Raw genomic sequence first — 19582 nt, forward strand, 5'->3', positions numbered from 1 at the left:
ATGCCTAATGCTATCTTACAAAGGCCTGCTTATAAGGCCAGTCCTGATGGCAGTGGTTGGTGGAGTGCTAGGAGGTTCCTATGATTAACCCATAAGTGTGGCTTGCTTTTATAAGCTACTAACATTAGCAATACAGATCATTAGTTTCCTTATGGAAGGATGGAATGTGGGCATAGGCCAGCTAGAGGCTGTCCATGGCTGTCCATGTGAAAAGCCTACACACTGAGTATCTAATGTTTGTAGCATGTCATATATCTTGCCTCAATGCTTTACTGAGGGTTTAGAGTGTCCTGTGTGACTCCATTGGGAGAGGACTCTTGGGAGCTTTTACCTGGTCTCCCCATGTGCTTTTTCCATTTGCTAACTATACTTAGTATTATTTCACCATGGTAAATCATAACCATGAGTAGCAGCTATATCTGGAGTCCTGTGAGACTTGGCAGTCATTGATGCAATTCAAATTTTATTCATTTGGTTTTCTTATTAAAGCAAGTCTGATCCACAGTCATCACTTACCAAGGCTGACAGATACTATAGTGATTTCTAAGGTCCCTTCCTATCCCTAGAACTGGAAGCTTCTTGTTTGGTTGTCTATGGGAACAACTATCTTGCTGTGGTTTTTCCCCCTACAGCCCAGGAGTTCCTTTCAGTGGCTCTTCTGGCTCTTGGAGTGAATATGCAGACATCTCCCTCCACTCTATGGAGCAAGGCACAGACAACTCCAGAAGAGTTTAGTGTCCATGAATTCTATCTCAGTCCTTTTCTTTCCTGAAGGGTATAGCTTCCAACTACTCTCAGATAGTTCTCACCCTGGTTCCCAGCTCTAGATAACCACTAAGTCCTTCTAAGGGCTATGAATTGCAGAGCACAGAAGCTAAGACCTAATATGCAATATGTTGGGGGTGAGTATGAACGTGTGTGTGCGCGCGCATAAAAAGCTAGAGAAAGGGGAAAGGACTGGTGGAAATTAACTCTTTATTCTCAGAATCTTCTACAACAGTATCAACAAAACACAAAAGTATTACTTTAATAGATTATTCTGCTACAAAAAGAATAACATTAAGCTTTCTTAGATTAAAAACTTGCCCAGGTCATCTACATAATGAGTCAGCAATGCTTCTTCAATATCATCTGTTACTAACATAGTTCACCTTTCACCTTCAACCTTTCACCAATATGTAAACTTGAAGGAATCTCCAGTTTATTCCGTTTATAATATGTACACAAGTCTTACCAGTTTATGACTAAGAAAAGAGTTCTAGCTGGAACAGCTATTGGTAACAGCCATTAAGATATATTCTAGAAGACCAACCGTCACAAACAGCAACCATACAGCCTATTTGGTGGCTATCTCCACTACTGCAGCAGCCACTACTTCCTACCCAATCCTGACTGGTTGTGGCTGTGGGTCCTGTGCAGGACTACAGCCAGGAATCCCAAACCACCTACCTGGAAAACCTTCCTTCCCTCCCTGAGTATGAATTAGCCCCGCTCAAGTTCGGAGAGAAAGTGGATGATATTTTTCTCATTCAAGCTCAAGGATTACCCTGGTCCTACACTGTGGAAGATGTGATGAACTTCTTCTCAAACTGCAGAATCCAGAATGGTGAGAAAAGGATACATTTCCTTTAAAACAGAGATGGGAAATGAAGGGGTGATGCCTTAATCAGCATGGAGTTCAAGCACAATGTGCAGAAAGCCTTGGAGAGGCACCACATGCATATTAGCCAGTGCTACAGGGAAGCTTGTGAGATAAACAATAAAGAAGTGGATGCCTTAATGAAGAGCCTGCAGGTCAAATCTTTGCCTGTGGTAAATGATGGTGTGGTCAGTTACTGAGGACTTCCTTATGGCTGCAATGAGAAAGACACTGTAGACTTCTTTGCAAGTCTGAATATAGTGGACATCACTTTGAGAGACTACAGAGGGAAAAGAAAAACGGGGAGGCCTATGTACAGTTTTAAGAACCTGAGGTGGCCAACCAAATCCTACTGAAACACAAGGAAGAAACTGGGAACCGATATAGAGGTATTTCCAAGCAGAAGGAATGAAGTTTGAACACATGTTGGCTCTCAAAAGCGAAAGAAAAGGGCATCTTCTACTCCTGAGTATGAAACTGAACAAAAAGTGGTCTTTGAAGAACATTAAGTAAATGAGGATATTCGCCCCCTGACAGCTTTTGAAAGTGAGAAAGAAATAGAATTGCCTAAGGAGGCTTCAGAAAAGCTTCCAGAGTCCGTGGATTTGATGACTTCACTGCATTTTTGTCCACGAGAGGGCTGCCTTCCCAAGCCAATGCCCAGGACATTATAAAAATTTTCACTCCCCTGAATCCCATGAGGATCACCATGGAGTACAGCTCCAATGAGAAGCTCGCCTGGGAGGCCCATGTGCACTTCAATAGCCACAAAGACACTGTGGCCACCATGTGCAAGGACCAGCACCACGTCCATCACAGATATATTGAACTCTTCCTAAATTCATGTCCAAAAGGGAAAATAAGACTTCCAGGGACCTCACATGAAGGTGAAGCAAGAAGCATTTCATTTGCATGTCTTTTGGGGACTTGAGATATAATGTCCTAATTTAACAGCAACAACTGCTAGAGAAAGGGTTTTGGGTTTTTGAATTAACTACTTCTAGGAAAAATTTCACAATGAACTGTTTACAAAGAGAAAGAAGAGATTCATTTTGGGATTATGAAACAAGCCATCAGTTAAAACTTCTGTTTAAACTGTTCAGAATTTGATTTCAAAGACTAATCTTATGATTTAAACAGTTTGTTTTGGTAGAGGATGAAGTCTACACATATTTGCTTGGCACTTTTTTAAGATCTTTCTCCCATTTAAAATACTCAGATTTTGTTTTTCAGCCCATGAATTGGAAACCCTGATACAATACTTCTCTGGAGTGAAATACTGATTTATTTTTAAGCAAATGTTCACCTAAGCAAAGGAAACTTTCAGTACTTTAAACTGGTATGATTTGGCAGAATATATTTACATTTGAGGACTTAGATAGGAGTAGGAATTAAAGACAGCAAATATAAAGTCTTGAAAAACATGGTCTAGTTTAAATCATACAGCTTGACAGTTTTATGTCAACCTTGTACTAAAGGCATTAAATATTGGTGCCTATCTACTTAAGGGGAGATTTTAGTCTCAAAAAAGTTGTCTAGGGCCCGGCAGCGTGGCCTAGAGGCTAAAGTCCTCGCCTTGAACGCCCCGGGATCCCATATGGGCACCGGTTCTAATCCCGGCAGCTCCACTTCCCATCCAGCTCCCTGCTTGTGGCCTGGGAAAGCAGTCAAGGACGGCCCAAAGGTTTGGGACCCTGCACCTGCGTGGGAGACCCAGAAGAGGTTCCTGGTTCCTGGCTTCGGATCGGTGCAGCACCGGCCATTGTGCTCATTTGGGGAGTGAATCATCAGATGGAAGATCTTCCTCTCTGTCTCTCCTCCTCTCTGTATATCTGACTTTGTAATAAAATAAATCTTTTTTAAAAAAAAGTTGTCTAAACCATCCTTATCTCCTAGTTTTTTGGCTTTGGGTGAATCTTGTGTGTTTATTAGTATCAAAACTGTGGTCTGACATGTGAACAGTGCAGATTGGTAAGGACATTATGGCCTCACTTGAGGTTAAACCAGCACTAGATAGGAAAAAACATCTAAGTTCCCATTTGCTTCTTCAGTAGGGTAGCACATCCCATTTTGTAGAACAAGTTGGAATACCTTGATTTAATAAAAACAGTATTTAATATATATTTCTGGGGGGTGTTCAATTACAGCTATACTTGGGTCACATTATGGCAGCACCTCCTGTTTTAATATTAAACAGCTTATGATTTAAGTATTGGACAAAATGACTGGCCTCATAACCCAGTCCCTAATAAACTAACTTTCTGTGTACCTGTGTAGGAGAATCTAAGTCCTGTATACTTGTTTTGTTTTGGTTTTTTTTCTGTCTCATGGTGACAACAGCCACCAGGACCAGGAGATGTGTCTTTGATTCTTAAAATTAAATTTGTCCAGGCCTCTGAAAGGTGGTATCTGGAAGACAGGCAGACTATGTCTTCTTTGGCTTAGTACATAACTTAGTCTTTAACTACCAGCTGAGATACAATATCCTTGTATTATAAGTAGTCAATAAATGAAGGCTTGTTTTAGGTTGAAGATTACCTAAGAGTATTTATTATTAGAGTGTGTGAGCCAACTGAATCTATTTTCATTCCATCAGTTCTGATATATAAGAAAAATGATTAATTTTCAAAAAAAGGAGCCAATTTAACTCAAACATTGGAACCTGAATTCTTGTTTAGACACTGAGCACAGTGAAAAGTAGTCTCCAAAGGGTGCCATGTTACCCCACACATAATGTCAGGTTCTCTGGACCAAGGCGCCCTTTGTGGGGCCATATGGTATTATTGTCATTTAATTCTTGGTCTGGGTCCAAATCAGATTTGCTTGTGCCAAAGTTTTCTTGGTAGCAAACATTACCAAAACCTTCAGAGAAGTAGTAAATACAAGAACTGTAAGGAACCAGCACTTCTTGAATCAATAGCTGATTGTAGGGCAACAGAAGTATGAGATAAGCATGGAGCATCTCTTAGTGCCAGAAAGGAAGGCAGCACTCAAAAAGAAATGGAAAATGGATGAGGCATGTCAAAGTGACACTAGAACAACCTGAAATAGCTCCCAACAGACAAAGCTGGAACAATTTGAGCCCTGAAATAAATAACATAGCACTGGATTCTAACCCAAGGTGTGACAAGTACCCATAAATCCATGCCAGAATGAATAAAGGAAGAAATAAAAGGTGGAAGAGGACAATTCTCTTTACAAAGAAGTCTGAATAAATGGTGTACATACCACGTGCTCAAGAAGATGAAGCTTCATCTTCCCTCCTTTGCTGCATACCTAGCTTCCAAAGCACAGACTGACTAGGGTGGTGGAGGAATGAGGAGGTATGCAGATTAACAGTGGAGAAAACCAGCAAGCATTGCACTAACCAAGTTAGATCTGAGTTAGCTAATGTGAGAGATAAATCCCCATCATTGGACATGCATTTTGATATGAAAATAACACTTTCTGCTATGTATTCGCCAAACCTTTAACCCATGAGAAAATATCACAAAAGCCAAAAGTTGGCATGCAATCTACCAAGTATTTTACTAGTATTCTTCAAAACCATCATGGTCATGAAGTGCAAGACTAAGAAATGGTTACAGACCAGAGAGGAGAGTAAGGAGACAATTTCAAGTGTTGTGGCACCCTGTCTAGGGCCCTGGTTCAAGAGTACAGTAGAGAGGAAGCTAGAGAATTTGAATAAAAGTCTGTAGTTAGCAGTATTTTACAGCTAATTTCTTAGTTTCACAAATGCACTATGCTCTGTAAGATGCTAACATTAGGGAAAGCTAATGGGGAGTATCTAGGAACTTTTACCATATAAGGAATAAATAGGTATTGTTTAAAAATTACGTATGTATTTAAAAAAAAAAAGGCAGAGTCCTTGCATCCATAGGTTTATGCCCCAGCAATCAGCAATAGTTTAGGTTGTGCATATACAAACTGGGATTCCAGAACTCAATCTGGGTTTCCCATGTAGAAGAAGGGACAGGAAACCGTGTTCCAAAATTGCAGGTTAAGCCACTACCTGCAATGCTGGCATCCCATATGAGTACCAGTTTGAGTCCCAGCTACTCAGCTTCTAATCCAGCTTCCTGCTGATGTACCTGGGCTGGAAAAGCAGGAAAAAATGGCCCTGGTTCTTGGGCCCCTGCACACACTTAGCTTTGCACTGACCCGGTTCTGATCATTTGGGGAGTGAACCAGCAGGTGGAAGATTTGTGTTCCCCCGCCCCCTCTCTTTTTAACTCTGCCTTTCAAATAAATATTTGAAAAAAAGGGTGGCTCAACAGCTTTAGCCAGTACCTGCTGCCCTTTACAGTGTCCATTGTCAGGAAGCTGGAACCCAAAGCAGAAGCAAGACTCAGATCCAACCATGCTGTTACCCTTATATTTTTAATAACCCATAAATTAAAGATACTCAGAAATAAAAACTTAAGTTATGTACATATATTTTATATGTACACCCACACACACTATTCAAGTTTATGCAGAAAGCATATTCTGAGAAAGCTATGGATGGATTTCAAATTTTTCATAAAGTATGAGGGCCTTCAAAAAATTCATAGAAAATGGAATCTAAACCTAAGCTAATTTCGGCACAAAAATTGTTGGAATTCCTTCATAAGCATATTCTCAAATAAGCATCCTTTCCATATTGGTGCTTTACTTTCTCTGGATTTCCTTTGCCTGCAAGCTAAAAGCAATTCCTTAAAACTGACCAAGATGAAAGAGTGTGGAAGACAGCTCCCTCCTCCTGAAATCAGCTGAGTATTCCAGCAGCACTCACATACCATGAGCTGAGCTCATGACCCTGTGACAGCATCTGCAATACTCAAGCAAGGGAGAACTCCAGGTCACTGTAGCCAGGCTTCATGGCCCCAGCCATCTGTAATTAACACCTCCATCGGTGCCATGGTGCAGCATAAAATAATCTACGAAGAATCAGCAGCCTCCACCACTAAGAACTGCTCATGAGCGTGCTATCTGCAGCTATCAACACTTCTCAGTTGTGATCTTTGGCAATTCTATGCTCCACCACCACCTGCATTTTCCATTCCTGTTCTTTCTAAAGTTTTTTTCTCAACACAGAATATCTGTATTAATTTTACTGGCAATGTCATTTTTTAAAGAAAGATAAGACTCCACTACAATGTATTGGAACAAAATTTCCCATTTTATGCAATATTTAAAAATGTTAGTACCTAATTTTATACTGTATCTGTACAGCACTTTCATACGGCTAAATTCATCCTCACAACAACACTTAAAGTTAGGCATCACAAGTTGGTACAAGCTGTTAGAGGCGATTATCTCAGCAATGGACAAGTGGGTTACAGAAAAGAACTAGAGTGCCAGGTACTACATACAGAATGGATGCCATCTAAAGGCAAACACTCTAGAGAAGAAGCTAATTGCTCAAATTACACAAAAAGGGGCCTGTTGGACTTTCCCTGGGTCAGATGACTTCTCAGCCAGACATGTAAAGTGGCAAAAGAACTTTGGAAACTGTGAAGCACCAACTGATAACAGGGGTGCCCAGATGTCCCGATCCTTTGAGCAATATTTTAATCAAACAAACCAGAACAACTTGCCTTGGGTACGTCTTACTCCACCCTGTAGAACTCGAACCACTATACAGAGTTCAGTCTTGTAGAGACCTCAGGATCTCCATCTCAAGCTGGGAGAGATGGGTTCTAACTATTGTTCCCATATTTTTTATTCAAATGCAGAAATGATTTAATCTAGGTGAAGGATGTGACCACAGTGCCTGGGTTCATATGCAGACCCCATATGAGTGTAGGCAAGGACCTACACTGTGGTAATAAGTAGTTGCCCCAAGCTGCAATGGTGAAGACAGTAGAAATTTGTTTCTCACACATGTGATACTCCAAGGAGGGTGTCTCCTGGCTGGTGGGAGTAATTCAGGAACCCTACTCTGCCACTTGGTCCAGGGCTGCCTTGTGATTTTCATGCAGCCAGCAGAAGGTAGAAGAGCAGGCAGGGGCACATACTCACCTTCCATCAGGGAACACCAAGTCCAATGTCTATGGCTTCCCACGGAACAGGCTGCGAAGACATCAGCTGCACTTTACCTACAAGGAAATGTTCTGTGTGGCCCACATCTGCTACACAATCTTAGTGCCTTCCTCTTCCCTCAGCCTACAACAGAGATGGTAATAACACTTGCCTCCAAGGGCTTTTTACAGGAGCTGAATTGATACCTGAAGAGCATTTAGACAGTGAAATGTCCTCAGTTGAGTGCTCTAGGAAACCTGGCTGTTGGCCTTCTCCCTCTCTTCCTCCTGGTCCTCACTACTTTTGTCATTGTGGAGGCTCAGATGCTGAGAAACAGGGTTTTCAATCTTACTCAGAATCCAGGGGGAATTTTACCTACTCCTCTACATGGCTGCTACAGCCATGTGAAGTGATTCCACTCTCAGCTATCCTCCTGAAATACAAAAATGGTTCCTCTAAACAGCACAGATGAGAAAAAATATGGTCGCAATAATTGGATACAACTATTGGCACTAATGGAAAAACATGGCAGGCTCATTTGATTAAGTGATTTCAATTGTTTTTTTTTTTTTCTTTCCAGCACTGAAATTTATTTGAGTGAAAGCATGAAAATGTGATGCTTGGGAGAAAAACCATCCAAGAGTTCATTGTTCCTTCAGCTCTGTGTTTGGAGAGGAGAACACACATAGCTAATCCCCCTCCTCCAAGCCCATTATCTCTCCCTTCACATTCATGTATTAAGCACATATTACAGCAGCCATGAGTGCTTCCTTGATTACTCCTTGCCCTTCTAGCCTTTCAGCTAAAACAGATTCTATCATTCCAGTTTTAGTTAATTCTATTTCATTGGCTTCACTATTGAGAAGAATATCAGGAAATGAAAATTTCCTTCACTGAATAAGCCAGACACTTTCAATCAGGTAAATAAAAATAGAAAAGCAAATACCATCACTCATGAACAATGAGTTTTTCATTCAATATCCTGGAGCTATTTGGCCATCTAATGTTGCCGCTTGTCTACAAAATAAACCGGGCCTTTATTGTAAATGTACTGTGATTATGATTCAATGCCCAGGCTGCCTGAATATCTTGCCAACTGCCTGCAGTCGTTTATTATCCTATCTCACTCATCAGTAGGAAAACCTGCAGCTCAGTTCATCTAGCCCAGCAAGACTGTCTTGGCTGGAATAATGTGAAATTGGATTTGAAGCATCAATTTATTCTTCCCAAGACAGAAATCATTAAACACACAGATATTGAAGGGACATAATCTGGTCATCTTGTTTATTTCTAAAGTCATGAAAGTGGGAATCAACTCATGCATTCTCTTCTAAAAAGGCTACCTCTGTACAGGAATCTGGGAGTAGTATTTGTCAAGTGTGTGCTGAGGGGAAGAAGGCTGTAAGATCAGGTCTGGCAAGCCTCCAGAATACATGCAACCACACACACCAGATTGGGTGGCCACCAGAGGTCTCTGGGAAGCATGTGAGAGGACTTTAGATAGAGTAACGTGGCTGGGCCTGCAATTTGCCAACATCTGGTTCCCTGCCCTCTGACAGAATTGTAGCTGCTCAGAAAGATGACCTTTCCCAGACATCCCTGCAGCTAGGTGTGGTTGTGTAATCCAGTTTTCACCCAAGGAACAGGAGCAGAAATGATAGGTGCCTCCTCCACGGCTAGGATTTAAGTCACAAAGGGGACATTTGCACTCAGTCTTCCCCATCCATGCAGGTTAGAACCCGTATATTGCAGCCCCAGCTTTGACCATGTAGGTGATGACAACACCCCAGGGTCTTCCATTACAGTGTGATCAGGGAGCAGCAGCAGTGTGTTACCTGGGAGCTGTCAGAATCCCACAGCCCCAGGTCCCATTCCAGACTTTCTGAAACACAATCTGCTTTCAACAAGATGCCTAGAGCAAGTCATATGCATTAAAATATGATGCATATGGGCCAAGTAAGGGATGGCAATTACCAAGGTTTGGGAGGTCATACATCAGTGCCATCCCCATGACCTGCAGTGTACATTCTAGAACTCACTAAGAGAAAGGGAAAGAAATGCTACTGAATCACGGCAGTTTTGAATATCTTTGCTACTGAGACAGACATTTATCAGACCTGGCTTTAAATTTTCCATGGACGCTTCTACACTCAAAGCAGGGAAATGTTTAAATCCTGCCATCAGCCTACATTCTGATTAGCTTCAAGATCGGCCAGGTGTGACTTTAGGACGCCACACTTGCCCTCGTAATTAGGGCTCCTCATCCTCAAAGATTTAGCCACTCAGAAATCATCAGCAAAGCAAGGAACTAGGGAAGAGAAATAGATTTACTGTTGATTGGCTACCAATCAGAACCAAGATTATAAATCAAGAGATAAATTGTGGTAGATAAAGTAAGAACTAAAATTCTGAGATTGTGGGCGGTAACTGCCTTCTTCCTGCATTCCTATACCTTGTAGTCCAACAGCATCACCTGGACTTCCCAAAGCACTGCAGACTGCCCTGAGCAACCTAGGCCAAACAGTTGTTTCAAGGTCACCATCTGAGGAAAATGCCAAAATAGTGTTCCCAAATGATTCTTCCCACCTGAATTCAGGGATTCAATCATGTTTCATGATCTCACAGATAACCTCACACTCAATCTGATTGCTAGGTACATCTCCAGACTGAGTTTCCTCTTCTCTCCTTCTCATCCCAGACCTGCTCCACATACCCTTCATCCGTGTCGACACATACAACAGTTTGCCATTCCATTGGGATATTCCCTTTCCTGTCTTCCCAGTAAATTGGATTTAGACCGTGACCAGCTTCTTCTACTGCTGATTGAAGCAGCCTGGGGTCCCAAGTCCACAAGTGCAGTAGGCGTCCCATAGCAATGTGGACCTTGAACTTCCCCTGGCATGCACTAGACTAGGCAGACCGTGGTCTATAGGTATGATTTAGAATTGTTATTGCTGGCACTCTAGGCATCATAACACTAGTAGAATAGTCTGCTTAGGAGAATAAAATGTAGGTGGGCACCATGACATTCCACAGAAATTTGGGGCTGATATTATGGGGAACCAGTGCAATGCATCTGGTACTCTGTGCCAGTGTTCCCATAATCCTAGGCACTGTAGATCGAAAGCTGGTGCACTATGACCCTAGCTTTTCCCTGCAAGCCACTGCAAGATCCACAAACTTCTGCTAAGGTGGAGAGGAGTACCCTACACCCCCAACACACTGTCATCAATTATACTGAAAAGAAAATACAGGAAAACTGCAGCATCCAACAAGCTAAAACAAAATTAACCTACCAAAATGACACCTGAAGAGAAATCCTCAGGAAAACAGTCTTTACCACAAAACCACTCTTTAAAAGTGATCTGCCAGATGCACAAATGTCAACATGGGGACACTGAAGAATGAAAAAACCTAGCTGCTATAAAACCCCCAATGGAATAGTAACACTGTAGCAAAAGACTTCAAAAAAAGTAAGCTGACAGGGCCCGGCGGCGTGGCCTAGTGGCTAAAGTCCTCGCCTTGAAAGTCCCGGGATCCCATAAGGGCGCCGGTTCTAATCCCAGCAGCTCCACTTCCCATCCAGCTCCTTGCTTGTGGCCTGGGAAAGCAGTCAAGGACGGCCCAATGCATTGGGACCCTGCACCTGCGTGGGAGACCTGGAAGAGGGTTCCTGGTTCCTGGCTTTGGATCGGCGCACACCGGCCCGTTGCGGCTCACTTGGGGAGTGAATCATTGGATGGAAGATCTTCCTCTGTCTCTCCTCCTCTCTGTATATCTGGCTTTCCAATAATAATAATAATAAAATCTTTTTAAAAAGTAAGCTGACAAACTGCCTGATAAATAATTCAAAAGAATAGCTTTAAGGAAGCTCAAAGACATACTAGAGAAAAGAGGCAGGCATTTTAATATTAGGTAAATAGTGCATTAATGAGAAATTTACTTAATACAAAGATCTTGAAAGAGAACTTGACAGAAATCTTGGAAATGAAGTAAACAAGTAGCAATATAGTTGAATGCCAGAACAGACTAACTCAAACATAAGAAAAGGTCTGAACTTGAAAATTGATGGTTTGAAACATCCCAAAGAGAAAGAAAGAAAGAATGGGCATTGGTATTGTGACTCAATGGGCTAAGCTATACATCAATATAGACACAATTGCTAGTTCTGGCTGTACCATTTCTATTTCAGCTCCCTGATAATGCACTGGGAAAGTAGCAGGTGATGGTCTGAAATACTTGGACCCCCACATGGGAGAGATGGATCAAGTTGCAGTTGCCTAGACTCCATCTTGCTCAGCTGTAGTGGTTATAGTCATATAGCGTGTGAACCAGACAATAGAAGAACTGTCTCTCAAAATAAATCAATCTTAAAAGAGAAGGAGGAGGGGGGATACAAGAGGGAGGGAAAGAGATAAAGATTGGAAAACCACCTCCAAAACATGGGACTCTATTCAATAAAATTCTAGCTGAAAAAAAATCCATATTCTAAGAAAAATATGGAACTCCAAGTACAAGAGAAGGGCCATAGAATTCCATTAGACATGACTAGGAAAGTCTTCACCACAGCATACTATAGTCAAATTCACAAAAAATGTACAACCAAGGAAGATTCTAAAATACGCAAGAGAGAGGCATTAAGTCATTTAAGAGTATCCCCTTTGAATTGGATGCCCTTGGAGGCCGAGTACTCTGAGGTCACCCACCCCCAACCAGAGCTTCCGCAGGGGATGGAAGAAGTCCAAACACTACCGTGCAGAAACCAACGTCATCGGAAAGACAACCAGAAGCCCTGAGCGGTCCACAGAAACAGAAGAACAATAAACGTCCTTCGGGACCAGGGAGGAGAGCTTTCTCTGGTCCGAGCCTGGCTCCACCTCTGGACCCCCACCCTCCCTTGCAATGACCATCAGGATCGCTCCGAAAACCCCTCATAGCAAACAAACAATCATACAAACTAAAAAAACCTAAAATAAATAGACAAACAACAAAAAGAAGAGCTTGGAATCTGACAGGAAAGAGCTGGTGTGGATTGGCTCATGCCTCGCTGGGTGGGACACAAAGATTAGTCACTCCTCACCATGGTGTTGAGGATTTTCCTGCACACCCCCGGCCCCCAAAAAATGTTCTGCACCTTAATTGTTGACAAATGTCTTGTTAGAGTTACAAGCCAGTCTGGATTATCCTAAAATCTGCCAAGATCTGCAAAATTATACTTCAACACAACAAATGGCTAAATACTAAAAGGAAATAGACACGAGACAGCTGAATGGTACCTTATAGCCATTTTAAGGTATATAGCAGCCGGTCCTGTATAGAAACTAAAATTGAAATGTCAATGAGCTAATCTTAGGTTGTGGTTAAGAACTTGCTTTTTTTTTTTTTTAAACATACTGGTTACTCAAAACCATGTCAATTCCATAATGTTACAAATTGCTGTTGATGTTATATTGGGACTCTTAATTGACTGGGATGATATTCTACCAGCTCTAACTTTGGACCAGAAATGGTCTCCCCAAGAAACTGTTCAACCCATCTGGACAATAAGTAGCTGGACTCTATGCTTGGTATATGTTTGCAAGGAAAGAATCTTGATTGAATTTTAACTGTAATACTGCATCAAGGTGGAGGAATCCACCAGGGGAGAGGGGTGTGGGGAGGGGTGGAGGGATTCCCAAAGCCTACGAAACTGTCACATAATGCAAAATAATTAATAAAAAAAGAGTATCCCCTTTAGACTAACAACAGATTTGGTTTGTTTATTTGTTTATTTGCTTATTTATTTAAAACGGAAGCCTTCCAGTCCAGGAGAGGTTAGAATGCTAATGTCCAAGTCTTGCAAGAATAAAAGCTGCCAACCAAGAAGGTTGTATCTATCAAAGCTGTCCTCCAGAAATAGGAAAGACTTTCCAAGATCATCAAAAACTTAAAAATCATCTCTACTAAACTGGCCTTACAAAGGATACTTAAGAAAACCCAAAATCAAAAGCAAAAGAAAGATAACCACAATCATGAAAATAGGTGGAAATATAAAATCCACTAGGTAAACAGATACACTGAAAAGAAATACAAAATAATCAAAACTTACCAACACAAACTAGCAAACCCAATCATGAACGAAGAAAAACAGAGGAAATGGAAGGAGGTTTTAAATGAATCAACTAACTCCAATTAAAAGGTATAAACTGGCAAGTACATACAAAATAAGTGCCAACAATATACTCCCTTGACCAATGAAGACACGCAAAGAATGCAAGAAGATATTCCATATAAACAGAAATGAAAAATGATTGAGAGTTGTGTTTATATATATGCAAAAGATTTAATGATTTATTTTTATTGGAAAGTCATATTTACAGAGAGGAGAGAGAAAGATCCTCTGTCTGCTGGTTCACTTCCCAAGTGGCCCCAATAGCCAGAGCTGAGCCAATCCGAAGCCAGGAACCAGGAGCATACTCAGGGGGTCTCTCACATGAGTACAGGGTCCCAAGACTTTGGACCATCCTTGACTGCTTTACCAGGCCATAAGCAGGGAGTTAGATGGACAGTGGAGCAACCAGGACATGAACCAGCATTCACATGGGATCCCAGTGCATGCAAGGCAAGGATTTAATCACTAGACCATCGAGCCAGGCCCTACATATATACAAAATACTTTAAGATAAAAACTGTATTGGGATAAAGAAGTTCACTACATAACAGAGGATTCAATTTATTCCTTAAAACAAACTTTCAATGAACTGAAATGACTCAAACTAAAATGGAAATATGACATACAAAAATTATGGGATAAAGTAAATGCAGCAGTAAAAAGTTTATAGCAATAAACACCTAAAAAGGTAAATATCAAAATAATCAAGCAATGCATTCCAAGCACCTAGAAAAGAACCAAAGTTAGTAGAAATCAAAACTGAACATAAATAACTAAAGGTTCCAAATAGTCAATGAAATTAAGATTTAACTCTTTGAAAAAAAAACAAAATAAACTATTAGCTATACTAACAAACATCAGAGAAAAACTCAGAGGTGCAAAATGAGATATTACAACTGATAAAACCAAAATGCAATGGACTATTTGGAACTTTATGAACTGTACAGATTAGAAAACCTGAAAGAAGTTAATAAATTTCTGGACACAAGGTACAATCTGTAGTGTCAGCATTTCATATGGGCACCAATTTCAGTTCCAGTTGCTCTTTGCTGGTGTTCCTGGGAGGGCAGCAGAGGATGGCCCAAGTGCTTGGACCCTGCACCCATACAAGAAACCCAGATGAAGTCCCCAGCTCTTAGCTTTGTCCTGACTCATCCCTGGCCATTGTGAACAAAACTGAACCTTCATGACATAGGAAACCTACCCAGACCAGTAACTAATCCTCCAGGTCACATGGAATGGACTTGTGCAGACTGTGGGTGGAAATTCAAGGAAATGGGAGAATTGGTGAGGCCATTGCAGATAGTGTCATCAGTGTTTGACTCTTGTAGAATGTAAGGATTTGGTTGATATCAGTACTACTAAAAAGCTGTTCTTCTGGGTTTTCTTTGCCAACTATTTACATTCCCAAAACATAGTTCTCCAGAGTTACATATTAGAAACCAAAAAACTTAAGGAATTACATCTTATTGTATGAAACAAGTCTCTTATGCAGGAATTCAATATTCCGTTAGTAATTGGCAAGGATCTCAATCTATGTCAACACAATCTATTCAAGTGTTTGGGTTTTTATATTGACTTGGGCATTATGAGAATTCAAAGTACACTTTAATTTCCTAGGAATACAAAAACAATGCAAGAATAGAAAGACATATCCTGTTAAATACATAATGTGCATATTTTATCCTGAACCTTTCAAGGGAAAATATTAGTTTGGGGGAAGCATAGTCTGTTATTGCAACTTCTCCTCTACCCGGAATTCATAGAATCACATGCTTGTGCCAAAACATTGTTTCATGAAGCATTTTGGGCTTTTGTCATAATGAGAATCTGAATTTTACAAGGTCGGTAAAGGTTATCAATAAAAAACCAGATTCTGCAGATCAATCACAGCCAACCAAATTGTAGAGTGGCTGTGGCAAGACGGCTTCTGTGGAATTACAACTAACAAAGAAAAATAATGACTTTCTCAGTCTGAGTGGACAAAGCAACTGGCTTGTTAACAGTCTACACAGAACCAACCAGCATGGCCTGTACTTCCCAGGAGTTCCCGGAAATGGCAACTTCATTTTATTCATAATGTTGTCTGTGAGCCTCACAAAATAATTTCATTTGAGATATTTCTATCTATTTTCCTTCATTAGACCAATTTTAATGTAATTTCATTTTCCAACTGTAATAACAAAAGAACAAATTCAATAAGTTATGAAATCCACAAAGAGACTAATATGAAAATTAGCATTCAGCAATCTGCCCTATTCTTTAACACACTTAAGTACATATTTATTTTAAAATTATGGAACATGTCATCTCTGATTTCTTAGCAGTTAAAAATAAGCCACAGGGCCCGGCACGATAGTGTAATGGTTAAAGTCCTCGCCTTGCATGCGCTAGGATCCCATATGGGCAACAGTTCTAATCCTGATGGCCCTGCTTCTCATCCAGCTCACTGCTTGTGACCTGGGAAAGCAGTCAAGGACAGCCCAAAGCCTTGCAACCCTGCACCCGTGTGGGAGACCCAGAAGAGCTCCTGGCTTCTGATTGGCTTAGCTCCAGCCGTTGTGGCCACTTGGGGAGTGAATCATCGGACAGATCTTCCTCTCTGTCTCTCCTCCTCTCTGTATATCTGCCTTTTCAATAAAAATAAATAAATCTTTAAAATAAATAAACCACAAATAAAGTCTTGTTTGAAGTCCTTCAGGAACATATGTCCAGATGTGGATGCTCACGTCAGATTCTACGGAAGATGTCTGCTCATTTCTATGAATGGAGATTTAATCAAATATGACCATAAATATTGTTTCAGAATTTTTCATCATACAGTAAATAAGATCAAACTATTAGCAGGTCATACAACGGTTACCACTGAATTTCATGAAGTTTTAATTAGAAAAGTAGCTAGATTGATAACATTTGTGAAGAAAACAGCAAAACTCCCAAATAATTTGATTTAAAAGTGGGCAAATGATCTGATTAGAGACCTCAAATGAAGACATACAAGAGGCCAACAAGTAGATGAACAGATGCTCAATATCACTAATCAAATAATTCATACAAATTAAATTGATGATGACATATCTCAACTCAGAACATTAAAAAAGGCTTACAAGGATGTACAGAAAGAGGAACTCATATAAACCAACAGAATGACAATTAGTACAATCATTACGAAAGATAGTATGGAGGCTCATAAGATAAGTTGAAAAAGAACTATCATTTAATCCAGGTATCCCACTATATATAAACACATACATGATATATATTTATAATTACACATAATGTATTTATAATTCTACTGTATACACAAAGAAAATTAAATCAACACCTTACAGAAATATCTACACTGTCATGTCTTCTACAACATCATTCACAAAAGCCAATAGATGGAAATTAATGAAGATGTTCATTAATGGATAACTGGATAAAATATGTGGTGGATGAAACACATATACAATGGACTATTATTCAGCCACAAAATTGTGAAATCCTATCATTTGTTGCAGCATGAATAGAATTGGAGAATATTGTGTGAACAAAGACACAGAAAGACAAACATTGCATTTTCAGTCATATATCAAAGCTAAAAAATTGATTTGCTAAAACAGACTAGTGCTGACCAGAGGTTAAGAAGGGTAAAGAGAGCAGGGATGAACTGAGGCTGCGTAATAGATACAAACACAAAAAGACATCAGAGGAATAAATTGTTATGTTCTACAGCACAGTACAATGACTACAGTTCACAGCAATTGCACATTCTATAAAGAACTAGAAGAGAGGACTCCCAAGGTTCCTAACACTAAGGAATGATAAATGTGCAAGAAGATGGAAATACCAACCACCCTAGTGTGATCACCACTACATGCATATGACGAACTGTCCCACAAACACATACAATTGATTTTTTATGTTTCTGAAAAGCAGAGTTGCAGAGATAGATCTTCCCTGCTCTGGTGAGCTCCCACAGCAGCTGGGATTGGCCCAGCATTCACAGAAAGTTGGATGGGAGGTGAAGGCAGGACTCAGTTGAGATCTAGGATGCACTGAGGCGTTGAGATGCAAGATGTAGGAGGTTCCAAGTGGCAGCTTAGCCCATTTTGCCTCAATGTCCACTCCAAGAATGTTAATGAAAAGTTTTGAGAAAGATGGGCATAATACCTTTTCAAATAAAAATGTTAAGGGTTTAATTTATACAGAGTAAAGTGGACCCATTTTAGGTGTAAAGTTTGGTAAGTTGACAAACATGCATATCCATATGTCCATCACCACAAACAAGTGACAAGACAATGTGAACAAGCAGCAGTAGAATCAGAAGGCAGGAAGACTCCAGGCAATTCCAGACACTGGAACTGGTAGAAACAAACTGTGCTATCAGTTTGTGACCATATTCTAAAGGGCAATCTCAGAAACTTTACTAAGAAATGTAAAAGTTAACATTTCAGATTAGTGACATGAACAAAAAAAAAACAGAACTAAAAATATAACAAAAATTTGAGGATAAAGCAGATGGCTCCCTGAAGGAATTAGTGAAAAATAAAAACTAAAACTAGTCAATGGAATAGGCCTTGGGCATGGCTGAGAAGATGCTGCTTGGTATATCCACATCTCATATGAGCATGCATTGGTTTGAGTCCTGGATTCATTTAGATTCTAGTTGTCTGCTGGTGAGCACCTTGGGAAGCAGCAGGTAATGACCCAAGTACAGAGGAGAGCTGGGTTGAGTTCTAGGTTCCTGGCTTTGGCGTGACCTAGCCCTAGTACTGTAGGTGTTTGGGGCAGGAACCAGCAGAAAGGAAATCTATCTATGTCTTTCAAATATATAAAAATCAGAGAGATGAGAGCAGATACAAAAAATACAGGAGGTATAGAGAATACAGTGCAAAAGTCTGCATTTACCCTCAGCTGTAGGCAACTGTCCAGGTTGCATTGTACCTAGGCAAGTGTTACACTGCTGGGAGAAAATCAGCTAATAACTGGTAGCATTCTGGATCTGATTAATGCCAAATTTGTGTTAGCTATACCAGAGTGCCATCACAGTTGCCTATTCTATTTTTTTTTTTAATGTATGTGGGGATCAGATGCTGGCATGCCAGCAGATGGGGTGTGGGGACCCTCACATGAGCAAGAATGGGCCCTGGGCAGGTGGGCAAGGCCCCAAGCATGACACACTGCCAGAGGAGTGGGCTTGTGGGTCCACACACTCACAGGCATGGGGGGTTGTGGACTGTTCAGGGAAGGGGTTCAGGGATGTGTCAGAGGGAGGACTACTGAGGGAGAATGTGACAGGTAAGGAATGACCTCTGGATGACTTCCATCAACGAGGCTACTGCACATGCGGGTAAACAAGGGGCTGAAACCAGGTGGATATAAAGGAGGGTAATCAAAGGACTTTTAAGGGCCAAACCAATACACCCACTCATATGGGATACCTAAGTTGGGCTTGTTGGTACTGACCACCACCTACTGGCACACACTAAAGCTAGGTCTAGGGGCTGGCCTGGCAGGGCTTGACCACAGTACCTGCCAGTGAGTGTCACAACAGAGGATGTGAATGTTAGGCTGGGCCATGATACTAACCAGCACTCAAGAGAACCAGGTCTGGGGGCAGATTCAATGAGGGATTTATGGGTTTTCCCCTGAGGGACTGCCACACCAGCTGGTTTGCTCAAGGGCTGGGGATGGTGATGAGTTGAGCTAGGCATGACCATGGAACTCACAAATATTCATGGATACCAGTGATTGGAACAAGCTGGATTGGTCCGGCTGCAGCATCCACAGGCACACTCAAGATC

General features: G+C 40.9%; 1 pseudogene; it reads left to right on the plus strand.

Moving 5' to 3' along the window:
* Positions 1-1395: 1395 nt before the first annotated feature.
* On the plus strand, positions 1396-2570 carry LOC101526137 (G-rich sequence factor 1-like; annotated as a pseudogene).
* Positions 2571-19582: the final 17012 nt, after the last annotated feature.

Source organism: Ochotona princeps, chromosome 1 (genome assembly GCF_030435755.1).
Source record: "Ochotona princeps isolate mOchPri1 chromosome 1, mOchPri1.hap1, whole genome shotgun sequence".
Classification (NCBI taxonomy): Eukaryota; Metazoa; Chordata; class Mammalia; order Lagomorpha; family Ochotonidae; genus Ochotona; species Ochotona princeps.